The sequence below is a fragment of the Spea bombifrons genome, chromosome 3 (assembly GCF_027358695.1).
Source record: "Spea bombifrons isolate aSpeBom1 chromosome 3, aSpeBom1.2.pri, whole genome shotgun sequence".
Lineage (NCBI taxonomy): Eukaryota > Metazoa > Chordata > Amphibia > Anura > Pelobatidae > Spea > Spea bombifrons.
The window spans coordinates 2,767,020-2,779,388 of NC_071089.1; the positions used below are offsets into that span (position 1 = coordinate 2,767,020).

General features: G+C 44.6%; 7 non-coding genes across 7 annotated transcripts; all 7 read right to left on the reverse strand.

Annotated features, from left to right (window-relative positions):
• Positions 1–228: 228 nt before the first annotated feature.
• On the reverse strand, positions 229–343 carry LOC128488156 (U5 spliceosomal RNA). Its single transcript, XR_008353592.1, has one exon. It is a non-coding gene; the product is annotated as a U5 spliceosomal RNA (small nuclear RNA).
• A 1,622-nt stretch (positions 344–1,965) lies between these two features.
• LOC128488015 (U5 spliceosomal RNA) lies at positions 1,966–2,080 on the reverse strand. Its single transcript, XR_008353457.1, has one exon. It is a non-coding gene; the product is annotated as a U5 spliceosomal RNA (small nuclear RNA).
• Positions 2,081–3,700: 1,620 nt separating this feature from the next.
• LOC128488241 (U5 spliceosomal RNA) lies at positions 3,701–3,815 on the reverse strand. Its single transcript, XR_008353671.1, has one exon. It is a non-coding gene; the product is annotated as a U5 spliceosomal RNA (small nuclear RNA).
• A 1,622-nt stretch (positions 3,816–5,437) lies between these two features.
• Positions 5,438–5,552, reverse strand: LOC128488016 (U5 spliceosomal RNA). Its single transcript, XR_008353458.1, has one exon. It is a non-coding gene; the product is annotated as a U5 spliceosomal RNA (small nuclear RNA).
• Positions 5,553–7,173: 1,621 nt separating this feature from the next.
• LOC128488017 (U5 spliceosomal RNA) lies at positions 7,174–7,288 on the reverse strand. The gene has a single exon (XR_008353459.1). It is a non-coding gene; the product is annotated as a U5 spliceosomal RNA (small nuclear RNA).
• A 1,621-nt stretch (positions 7,289–8,909) lies between these two features.
• On the reverse strand, positions 8,910–9,024 carry LOC128488018 (U5 spliceosomal RNA). Its single transcript, XR_008353460.1, has one exon. It is a non-coding gene; the product is annotated as a U5 spliceosomal RNA (small nuclear RNA).
• A 1,619-nt stretch (positions 9,025–10,643) lies between these two features.
• Positions 10,644–10,758, reverse strand: LOC128488158 (U5 spliceosomal RNA). Its single transcript, XR_008353594.1, has one exon. It is a non-coding gene; the product is annotated as a U5 spliceosomal RNA (small nuclear RNA).
• Positions 10,759–12,369: the final 1,611 nt, after the last annotated feature.

Here is a 12,369-nt window from a genome sequence, read left to right on the forward strand (position 1 = left end):
GAACAATTGGGAATATGCTTGAAAGCATATGTACAGGCTTATTTGCATACAGCCTGGAGGGCGTGGTCTAACTCTGCCTCGTTAAAGCATTTCTACAACCCCAAACAGTACATAGCATGACACAGGCAGGATATTTTGCGCTTCTGGATGTGACACAGCCCTTAGCCAGGACGAAGCTTGCGACTAAAGCAAGCAATCTTTTTGATCTATCGTTAACAACAGCAAAGAAGCCCAGCAAACGCCAGGCATCAAAAAATTGATTAAGACTCATGGTCGTTCCTCCCCACGGAAATCTTTAGTAAAAGGCGAAAGATTTATTCGGTCTGAAGAGAAACCAGAGAATACCCAAGCATGCCGCAGGGCAACGGCCCGGCCACAGGCAGTGCTCCTCGAGGTTAAGGTGTGTTTAATTAATCCCACCCAGCTCTTGCCTGATCATTGGAACCTTTAACACATGCAAAACACAATTGCAAAGGGATTGGAACTATTTAATATTGGGCTGTTTTAAAGTCTTATTAAACTAACAATAAGGCGGGGCGTTTCTCGGTGCACCATGGGTATTCAAATGAGGCGGCAGCTCAAACAAACCTTCCAGCAGTCTTAGTGACTGGGGCGCGAGGTTGCTTCTTTGAAACAATGTTGTCTGCGTTAAGAAAAGAAAAGCTGAAGATTGTAACTCCCCCACCGCTTACCTACGGGGGTCCGCAACTTCCCCTTCTGCTGCAGCCACCAGAAGTTCCTGGCACACATTCTTTGGGCTGTGTTACAAGGTTAGGGGTAAGGCTTCGGGATGGAATCTGATTACTACTCTTTTTTCCAATCGTGGCGTGCTGAACCCATCGGCTTCACAAATACCAAGTTGCCTGATGCTGTTTCCTTTGAAAGCAAATATATCTTTTCCACAAATCCAATCTTTCTAATTAAACCACCTTTCCAAAGTTAGCGGTTAGAAACGTTTAAGCATGGAAAGGTTTGGTGATAGAGCTTGGGTTAGGGGCGGGTTAAGCTCATGGCTTTGAAGAGGCCCAGTTACAGTTAGCGTCGGAGTACTGTTAATGGTTTACGGTTGACAGTTTAGGGTTAGGTAAGGCTTAGAATCCTTCCCCATTGTGGCGTGTTTAGCCCATCCTTTTCACAAACACCAAAAAAGCCTGATTTCCTTCAATTTCTTTTTGTCTTAAGCAGCATCGCCAGTGCCAACATTTTGCACCTAAGATTATAAAAAGTACCTAACAAAATTGTTTTTGTATTAAAACTGCGGCGGGAAGAAAACGCACAAAATCTCGGACAGTTCACCATACGGCCTTGCGACGAACGAGCAAAAGGCTCACTAACGGCAGCGCACGGACGACCGGACTCCCCAGCACCGCCACAAAGAAGAGCGCAGCACGGCATCGGAGCGGCAAAAGTCAATCCAAACACGGCAGACTAGACACTTTGCCAAAACTGAAGTCTGCAACCTGATCTTTCCACACGCATAGAGCTTCCCAATTCGTGTCGGAAAGCTTTTAAACAAATAGCAAAAAAGCTATGATCACTGAACGTACAGAGGGCGCATTAGTCCTTTCCATGCTGAAAACCGGCCCCTTAAGCGTGTGGTGAGTACTTTTTCCAGATGTTTCACTATTGATATTTGAGGAAATGAATAATACAACTGCACATGTAAGGAACAGAGATCTCAATGTTAAACATTTAAGGACAGTTGTTTTTTTTTTTTGGTTTGTTTATTATCATAAAGAACAATTGGGAATATGCTTGAAAGCATATGTACAGGCTTATTTGCATACAGTCTGGAGGGCGTGGTCTAACTCTGCCTCGTTAAAGCATTTCTACAACCCCAAACAGTACATAGCATGACACAGGCAGGATATTTTGCGCTTCTGGATGCGACACAGCCCTTAGCCAGGACGAAGCTTGCGACTAAAGCAAGCAATCTTTTTGATCTATCGTTAACAACAGCAAAGAAGCCCAGCAAACGCCAGGCATCAAAAAATTGATTAAGACTCATGGTCGTTCCTCCCCACGGAAATCTTTAGTAAAAGGCGAAAGATTTATTCGGTCTGAAGAGAAACCAGAGTATACCCAAGCATGCCGCAGGGCAACGGCCCGGCCACAGGCAGTGCTCCTCGAGGTTAAGGTGTGTTTAATTAATCCCACCCAGCTCTTGCCTGATCATTGGAACCTTTAACACATGCAAAACACAATTGCAAAGGGATTGGAACTATTTAATATTGGGCTGTTTTAAAGTCTTATTAAACTAACAATAAGGCGGGGCGTTTCTCGGTGCATCATGGGTATTCAAATGAGGCGGCAGCTCAAACAAACCTTCCAGCAGTCTTAGTGACTGGGGCGCGAGGTTGCTTCTTTGAAACAATGTTGTTTGCGTTAAGAAAAGAAAAGCTGAAGATTGTAACTCCCCCACCGCTTACCTACGGGGGTCCGCAACTTCCCCTTCTGCTGCAGCCACCAGAAGTTCCTGGCACACATTCTTTGGGCTGCGTTACAAGGTTAGGGGTAAGGCTTCGGGATGGAATCTGATTACTACTCTTTTTTCCAATCGTGGCGTGCTGAACCCATCGGCTTCACAAATACCAAGTTGCCTGATGCTGTTTCCTTTGAAAGCAAATATATCTTTTCCACAAATCCAATCTTTCTTATTAAACCACCTTTCCAAAGTTAGCGGTTAGAAACGTTTAAGCATGGAAAGGTTTGGTGATAGAGCTTGGGTTAGGGGCGGGTTAAGCTCATGGCTTTGAAGAGGCCCAGTTACAGTTAGCGTCGGAGTACTGTTAATGGTTTACGGTTGACAGTTTAGGGTTAGGTAAGGCTTAGAATCCTTCCCCATTGTGGCGTGTTTAGCCCATCCTTTTCACAAACACCAAAAAAGCCTGATTTCCTTCAATTTCTTTTTGTCTTAAGCAGCATCGCCAGTGCCAACATTTTGCACCTAAGATTATAAAAAGTACCTAACAAAATTGTTTTTGTATTAAAACTGCGGCGGGAAGAAAACGCACAAAATCTCGGACAGTTCACCATACGGCCTTGCGACGAACGAGCAAAAGGCTCACTAAGGGCAGCGCACGGACGACCGGACTCCCCAGCACCGCCACAAAGAAGGAGCGCAGCACGGCATCGGAGCGGCAAAAGTCAATCCAAACACGGCAGACTAGACACTTTGCCAAAAATGAAGTCTGCAACCTGATCTTTCCACACGCATAGAGCTTCCCAACTCGTGTCGGAAAGCTTTTAAACAAATAGCAAAAAAGCTATGATCACTGAACGTACAGAGGGCGCATTAGTCCTTTCCATGCTGAAAACCGGCCCCTTAAGCGTGTGGTGAGTACTTTTTCCAGATGTTTCACTATTGATATTTGAGGAAATGAATAATACGACTGCACATGTGAGGAACAGAGATCTCAATGTTAAACATTTAAGGACAGTTTTTTTTTTTTGGTTTGTTTATTATCATAAAGAACAATTGGGAATATGCTTGAAAGCATATGTACAGGCTTATTTGCATACAGTCTGGAGGGCGTGGTCTACCTCTGCCTCGTTAAAGCATTTCTACAACCCCAAACAGTACATAGCATGACACAGGCAGGATATTTTGCGCTTCTGGATGCGACGCAGCCCTTAGCCAGGACGAAGCTTGCGACTAAAGCAAGCAATCTTTTTGATCTATCGTTAACAACAGCAAAGAAGCCCAGCAAACGCCAGGCATCAAAAAATTGATTAAGACTCATGGTCGTTCCTCCCCAGGGAAATCTTTAGTAAAAGGCGAAAGACTTATTCGGTCTGAAGAGAAACCAGAGTATACCCAAGCATGCCGCAGGGCAACGGCCCGGCCACAGGCAGTGCTCCTCGAGGTTAAGGTGTGTTTAATTAATCCCACCCAGCTCTTGCCTGATCATTGGAACCTTTAACACATGCAAAACACAATTGCAAAGGGATTGGAACTATTTAATATTGGGCTGTTTTAAAGTCTTATTAAACTAACAATAAGGCGGGGCGTTTCTCGGTGCATCATGGGTATTCAAATGAGGCGGCAGCTCAAACAAACCTTCCAGCAGTCTTAGTGACTGGGGCGCGAGGTTGCTTCTTTGAAACAATGTTGTTTGCGTTAAGAAAAGAAAAGCTGAAGATTGTAACTCCCCCACCGCTTACCTACGGGGTCCGCAACTTCCCCTTCTGCTGCAGCCACCAGAAGTTCCTGGCACACATTCTTTGGGCTGCGTTACAAGGTTAGGGGTAAGGCTTCGGGATGGAATCTGATTACTACTCTTTTTTCCAATCGTGGCGTGCTGAACCCATCGGCTTCACAAATACCAAGTTGCCTGATGCTGTTTCCTTTGAAAGCAAATATATCTTTTCCACAAATCCAATCTTTCTTATTAAACCACCTTTCCAAAGTTAGCGGTTAGAAACGTTTAAGCATGGAAAGGTTTGGTGATAGAGCTTGGGTTAGGGGCGGGTTAAGCTCATGGCTTTGAAGAGGCCCAGTTACAGTTAGCGTCGGAGTACTGTTAATGGTTTACGGTTGACAGTTTAGGGTTAGGTAAGGCTTAGAATCCTTCCCCATTGTGGCGTGTTTAGCCCATCCTTTTCACAAACACCAAAAAAGCCTGATTTCCTTCAATTTCTTTTTGTCTTAAGCAGCATCACCAGTGCCAACATTTTGCACCTAAGATTATAAAAAGTACCTAACAAAATTGTTTTTGTATTAAAACTGCGGCGGGAAGAAAACGCACAAAATCTCGGACAGTTCACCATACAGCCTTGCGACGAACGAGCAAAAGGCTCACTAACGGCAGCGCACGGACGACCGGACTCCCCAGCACCGCCACAAAGAAGGAGCGCAGCACGGCATCGGAGCGGCAAATGTCAATCCAAACACGGCAGACTAGACACTTTGCCAAAAATGAAGTCTGCAACCTGATCTTTCCACACGCATAGAGCTTCCCAATTCGTGTCGGAAAGCTTTTAAACAAATAGCAAAAAAGCTATGATCACTGAACGTACAGAGGGCGCATTAGTCCTTTCCATGCTGAAAACCGGCCCCTTAAGCGTGTGGTGAGTACTTTTTCCAGATGTTTCACTATTGATATTTGAGGAAATGAATAATACAACTGCACATGTGAGGAACAGAGATCTCAATGTTAAACATTTAAGGACAGTTGTTTTTTTTTTTTGGTTTGTTTATTATCATAAAGAACAATTGGGAATATGCTTGAAAGCATATGTACAGGCTTATTTGCATACAGTCTGGAGGGCGTGGTCTACCTCTGCCTCGTTAAAGCATTTCTACAACCCCAAACAGTACATAGCATGACACAGGCAGGATATTTTGCGCTTCTGGATGCGACGCAGACCTTAGCCAGGACGAAGCTTGCGACTAAAGCAAGCAATCTTTTTGATCTATCGTTAACAACAGCAAAGAAGCCCAGCAAACGCCAGGCATCAAAAAATTGATTAAGACTCATGGTCGTTCCTCCCCACGGAAATCTTTAGTAAAAGGCGAAAGATTTATTCGGTCTGAAGAGAAACCAGAGTATACCCAAGCATGCCGCAGGGCAACGGCCCGGCCACAGGCAGTGCTCCTCGAGGTTAAGGTGTGTTTAATTAATCCCACCCAGCTCTTGCCTGATCATTGGAACCTTTAACACATGCAAAACACAATTGCAAAGGGATTGGAACTATTTAATATTGGGCTGTTTTAAAGTCTTATTAAACTAACAATAAGGCGGGGCGTTTCTCGGTGCATCATGGGTATTCAAATGAGGCGGCAGCTCAAACAAACCTTCCAGCAGTCTTAGTGACTGGGGCGCGAGGTTGCTTCTTTGAAACAATGTTGTTTGCGTTAAGAAAAGAAAAGCTGAAGATTGTAACTCCCCCACCGCTTACCTACGGGGGTCCGCAACTTCCCCTTCTGCTGCAGCCACCAGAAGTTCCTGGCACACATTCTTTGGGCTGTGTTACAAGGTTAGGGGTAAGGCTTCGGGATGGAATCTGATTACTACTCTTTTTTCCAATCGTGGCGTGCTGAACCCATCGGCTTCACAAATACCAAGTTGCCTGATGCTGTTTCCTTTGAAAGCAAATATATCTTTTCCACAAATCCAATCTTTCTAATTAAACCACCTTTGCAAAGTTAGCGGTTAGAAACGTTTAAGCATGGAAAGGTTTGGTGATAGAGCTTGGGTTAGGGGCGGGTTAAGCTCATGGCTTTGAAGAGGCCCAGTTACAGTTAGCGTCGGAGTACTGTTAATGGTTTACGGTTGACAGCTTAGGGTTAGGTAAGGCTTAGAATCCTTCCCCATTGTGGCGTGTTTAGCCCATCCTTTTCACAAACACCAAAAAAGCCTGATTTCCTTCAATTTCTTTTTGTCTTAAGCAGCATCGCCAGTGCCAACATTTTGCACCTAAGATTATAAAAAGTACCTAACAAAATTGTTTTTGTATTAAAACTGCGGCGGGAAGAAAACGCACAAAATCTCGGACAGTTCACCATACAGCCTTGCGACGAACGAGCAAAAGGCTCACTAACGGCAGCGCACGGACGACCGGACTCCCCAGAACCGCCACAAAGAAGGAGCGCAGCGCGGCATCGGAGCGGCAAAAGTCAATCCAAACACGGCAGACTAGATACTTTGCCAAAAATGAAGTCTGCAACCTGATCTTTCCACACGCATAGAGCTTCCCAACTCGTGTCGGAAAGCTTTTAAACAAATAGCAAAAAAAGCTATGATCACTGAACGTACAGAGGGCGCATTAGTCCTTTCCATGCTGAAAACCGGCCCCTTAAGCGTGTGGTGAGTACTTTTTCCAGATGTTTCACTATTGATATTTGAGGAAATGAATAATACGACTGCACATGTGAGGAACAGAGATCTCAATGTTAAACATTTAAGGACAGTTTTTTTTTTTTGGTTTGTTTATTATCATAAAGAACAATTGGGAATATGCTTGAAAGCATATGTACAGGCTTATTTGCATACAGTCTGGAGGGCGTGGTCTACCTCTGCCTCGTTAAAGCATTTCTACAACCCCAAACAGTACATACCATGACACAGGCAGGATATTTTGCGCTTCTGGATGCGACGCAGCCCTTAGCCAGGACGAAGCTTGCGACTAAAGCAAGCAATCTTTTTGATCTATCGTTAACAACTGCAAAGAAGCCCAGCAAACGCCAGGCATCAAAAAATTGATTAAGACTCATGGTCGTTCCTCCCCACGGAAATCTTTAGTAAAAGGCGAAAGATTTATTCGGTCTGAAGAGAAACCAGAGTATACCCAAGCATGCCGCAGGGCAACGGCCCGGCCACAGGCAGTGCTCCTCGAGGTTAAGGTGTGTTTAATTAATCCCACCCAGCTCTTGCCTGATCATTGGAACCTTTAACACATGCAAAACACAATTGCAAAGGGATTGGAACTATTTGATATTGGGCTGTTTTAAAGTCTTATTAAACTAACAATAAGGCGGGGCGTTTCTCGGTGCATCATGGGTATTCAAATGAGGCGGCAGCTCAAACAAACCTTCCAGCAGTCTTAGTGACTGGGGCGCGAGGTTGCTTCTTTGAAACAATGTTGTTTGCGTTAAGAAAAGAAAAGCTGAAGATTGTAACTCCCCCACCGCTTACCTACGGGGGTCCGCAACTTCCCCTTCTGCTGCAGCCACCAGAAGTTCCTGGCACACATTCTTTGGGCTGTGTTACAAGGTTAGGGGTAAGGCTTCGGGATGGAATCTGATTACTACTCTTTTTTCCAATCGTGGCGTGCTGAACCCATCGGCTTCACAAATACCAAGTTGCCTGATGCTGTTTCCTTTGAAAGCAAATATATCTTTTCCACAAATCCAATCTTTCTAATTAAACCACCTTTCCAAAGTTAGCGGTTAGAAACGTTTAAGCATGGAAAGGTTTGGTGATAGAGCTTGGGTTAGGGGCGGGTTAAGCTCATGGCTTTGAAGAGGCCCAGTTACAGTTAGCGTCGGAGTACTGTTAATGGTTTACGGTTGACAGTTTAGGGTTAGGTAAGGCTTAGAATCCTTCCCCATTGTGGCGTGTTTAGCCCATCCTTTTCACAAACACCAAAAAAGCCTGATTTCCTTCAATTTCTTTTTGTCTTAAGCAGCATCGCCAGTGCCAACATTTTGCACCTAAGATTATAAAAAGTACCTAACAAAATTGTTTTTGTATTAAAACTGCGGCGGGAAGAAAACGCACAAAATCTCGGACAGTTCACCATACAGCCTTGCGACGAACGAGCAAAAGGCTCACTAACGGCAGCGCACGGACGACCGGACTCCCCAGAACCGCCACAAAGAAGGAGCGCAGCGCGGCATCGGAGCGGCAAAAGTCAATCCAAACACGGCAGACTAGATACTTTGCCAAAAATGAAGTCTGCAACCTGATCTTTCCACACGCATAGAGCTTCCCAACTCGTGTCGGAAAGCTTTTAAACAAATAGCAAAAAAAGCTATGATCACTGAACGTACAGAGGGCGCATTAGTCCTTTCCATGCTGAAAACCGGCCCCTTAAGCGTGTGGTGAGTACTTTTTCCAGATGTTTCACTATTGATATTTGAGGAAATGAATAATACGACTGCACATGTGAGGAACAGAGATCTCAATGTTAAACATTTAAGGACAGTTTTTTTTTTTTGGTTTGTTTATTATCATAAAGAACAATTGGGAATATGCTTGAAAGCATATGTACAGGCTTATTTGCATACAGTCTGGAGGGCGTGGTCTACCTCTGCCTCGTTAAAGCATTTCTACAACCCCAAACAGTACATACCATGACACAGGCAGGATATTTTGCGCTTCTGGATGCGACGCAGCCCTTAGCCAGGACGAAGCTTGCGACTAAAGCAAGCAATCTTTTTGATCTATCGTTAACAACTGCAAAGAAGCCCAGCAAACGCCAGGCATCAAAAAATTGATTAAGACTCATGGTCGTTCCTCCCCACGGAAATCTTTAGTAAAAGGCGAAAGATTTATTCGGTCTGAAGAGAAACCAGAGTATACCCAAGCATGCCGCAGGGCAACGGCCCGGCCACAGGCAGTGCTCCTCGAGGTTAAGGTGTGTTTAATTAATCCCACCCAGCTCTTGCCTGATCATTGGAACCTTTAACACATGCAAAACACAATTGCAAAGGGATTGGAACTATTTGATATTGGGCTGTTTTAAAGTCTTATTAAACTAACAATAAGGCGGGGCGTTTCTCGGTGCATCATGGGTATTCAAATGAGGCGGCAGCTCAAACAAACCTTCCAGCAGTCTTAGTGACTGGGGCGCGAGGTTGCTTCTTTGAAACAATGTTGTTTGCGTTAAGAAAAGAAAAGCTGAAGATTGTAACTCCCCCACCGCTTACCTACGGGGGTCCGCAACTTCCCCTTCTGCTGCAGCCACCAGAAGTTCCTGGCACACATTCTTTGGGCTGTGTTACAAGGTTAGGGGTAAGGCTTCGGGATGGAATCTGATTACTACTCTTTTTTCCAATCGTGGCGTGCTGAACCCATCGGCTTCACAAATACCAAGTTGCCTGATGCTGTTTCCTTTGAAAGCAAATATATCTTTTCCACAAATCCAATCTTTCTAATTAAACCACCTTTCCAAAGTTAGCGGTTAGAAACGTTTAAGCATGGAAAGGTTTGGTGATAGAGCTTGGGTTAGGGGCGGGTTAAGCTCATGGCTTTGAAGAGGCCCAGTTACAGTTAGCGTCGGAGTACTGTTAATGGTTTACGGTTGACAGTTTAGGGTTAGGTAAGGCTTAGAATCCTTCCCCATTGTGGCGTGTTTAGCCCATCCTTTTCACAAACACCAAAAAAGCCTGATTTCCTTCAATTTCTTTTTGTCTTAAGCAGCATCGCCAGTGCCAACATTTTGCACCTAAGATTATAAAAAGTACATAACAAAATTGTTTTTGTATTAAAACTGCGGCGGGAAGAAAACGCACAAAATCTCGGACAGTTCACCATACGGCCTTGCGACGAACGAGCAAAAGGCTCACTAACGGCAGCGCACGGACGACCGGACTCCCCAGCACCGCCACAAAGGAGCACAGCGCGGCATCGGAGCGGCAAAAGTCAATCCAAACACGGCAGACTAGACACTTTGCCAAAAATGAAGTCTGCAACCTGATCTTTCCACACGCATAGAGCTTCCCAACTCGTGTCGGAAAGCTTTTAAACAAATAGCAAAAAAGCTATGATCACTGAACGTACAGAGGGCGCATTAGTCCTTTCCATGCTGAAAACCGGCCCCTTAAGCGTGTGGTGAGTACTTTTTCCAGATGTTTCACTATTGATATTTGAGGAAATGAATAATACAACTGCACATGTGAGGAACAGAGATCTCAATGTTAAACATTTAAGGACAGTTGTTTTTTTTTTTGGTTTGTTTATTATCATAAAGAACAATTGGGAATATGCTTGAAAGCATATGTACAGGCTTATTTGCATACAGCCTGGAGGGCGTGGTCTAACTCTGCCTCGTTAAAGCATTTCTACAACCCCAAACAGTACATAGCATGACACAGGCAGGATATTTTGCGCTTCTGGATGTGACACAGCCCTTAGCCAGGACGAAGCTTGCGACTAAAGCAAGCAATCTTTTTGATCTATCGTTAACAACAGCAAAGAAGCCCAGCAAACGCCAGGCATCAAAAAATTGATTAAGACTCATGGTCGTTCCTCCCCACGGAAATCTTTAGTAAAAGGCGAAAGATTTATTCGGTCTGAAGAGAAACCAGAGAATACCCAAGCATGCCGCAGGGCAACGGCCCGGCCACAGGCAGTGCTCCTCGAGGTTAAGGTGTGTTTAATTAATCCCACCCAGCTCTTGCCTGATCATTGGAACCTTTAACACATGCAAAACACAATTGCAAAGGGATTGGAACTATTTAATATTGGGCTGTTTTAAAGTCTTATTAAACTAACAATAAGGCGGGGCGTTTCTCGGTGCACCATGGGTATTCAAATGAGGCGGCAGCTCAAACAAACCTTCCAGCAGTCTTAGTGACTGGGGCGCGAGGTTGCTTCTTTGAAACAATGTTGTCTGCGTTAAGAAAAGAAAAGCTGAAGATTGTAACTCCCCCACCGCTTACCTACGGGGGTCCGCAACTTCCCCTTCTGCTGCAGCCACCAGAAGTTCCTGGCACACATTCTTTGGGCTGTGTTACAAGGTTAGGGGTAAGGCTTCGGGATGGAATCTGATTACTACTCTTTTTTCCAATCGTGGCGTGCTGAACCCATCGGCTTCACAAATACCAAGTTGCCTGATGCTGTTTCCTTTGAAAGCAAATATATCTTTTCCACAAATCCAATCTTTCTAATTAAACCACCTTTCCAAAGTTAGCGGTTAGAAACGTTTAAGCATGGAAAGGTTTGGTGATAGAGCTTGGGTTAGGGGCGGGTTAAGCTCATGGCTTTGAAGAGGCCCAGTTACAGTTAGCGTCGGAGTACTGTTAATGGTTTACGGTTGACAGTTTAGGGTTAGGTAAGGCTTAGAATCCTTCCCCATTGTGGCGTGTTTAGCCCATCCTTTTCACAAACACCAAAAAAGCCTGATTTCCTTCAATTTCTTTTTGTCTTAAGCAGCATCGCCAGTGCCAACATTTTGCACCTAAGATTATAAAAAGTACCTAACAAAATTGTTTTTGTATTAAAACTGCGGCGGGAAGAAAACGCACAAAATCTCGGACAGTTCACCATACGGCCTTGCGACGAACGAGCAAAAGGCTCACTAACGGCAGCGCACGGACGACCGGACTCCCCAGCACCGCCACAAAGAAGAGCGCAGCACGGCATCGGAGCGGCAAAAGTCAATCCAAACACGGCAGACTAGACACTTTGCCAAAACTGAAGTCTGCAACCTGATCTTTCCACACGCATAGAGCTTCCCAATTCGTGTCGGAAAGCTTTTAAACAAATAGCAAAAAAGCTATGATCACTGAACGTACAGAGGGCGCATTAGTCCTTTCCATGCTGAAAACCGGCCCCTTAAGCGTGTGGTGAGTACTTTTTCCAGATGTTTCACTATTGATATTTGAGGAAATGAATAATACAACTGCACATGTAAGGAACAGAGATCTCAATGTTAAACATTTAAGGACAGTTGTTTTTTTTTTTGGTTTGTTTATTATCATAAAGAACAATTGGGAATATGCTTGAAAGCATATGTACAGGCTTATTTGCATACAGTCTGGAGGGCGTGGTCTAACTCTGCCTCGTTAAAGCATTTCTACAACCCCAAACAGTACATAGCATGACACAGGCAGGATATTTTGCGCTTCTGGATGCGACACAGCCCTTAGCCAGGACGAAGCTTGCGACTAAAGCAAGCAATCTTTTTGATCTATCGTTAACA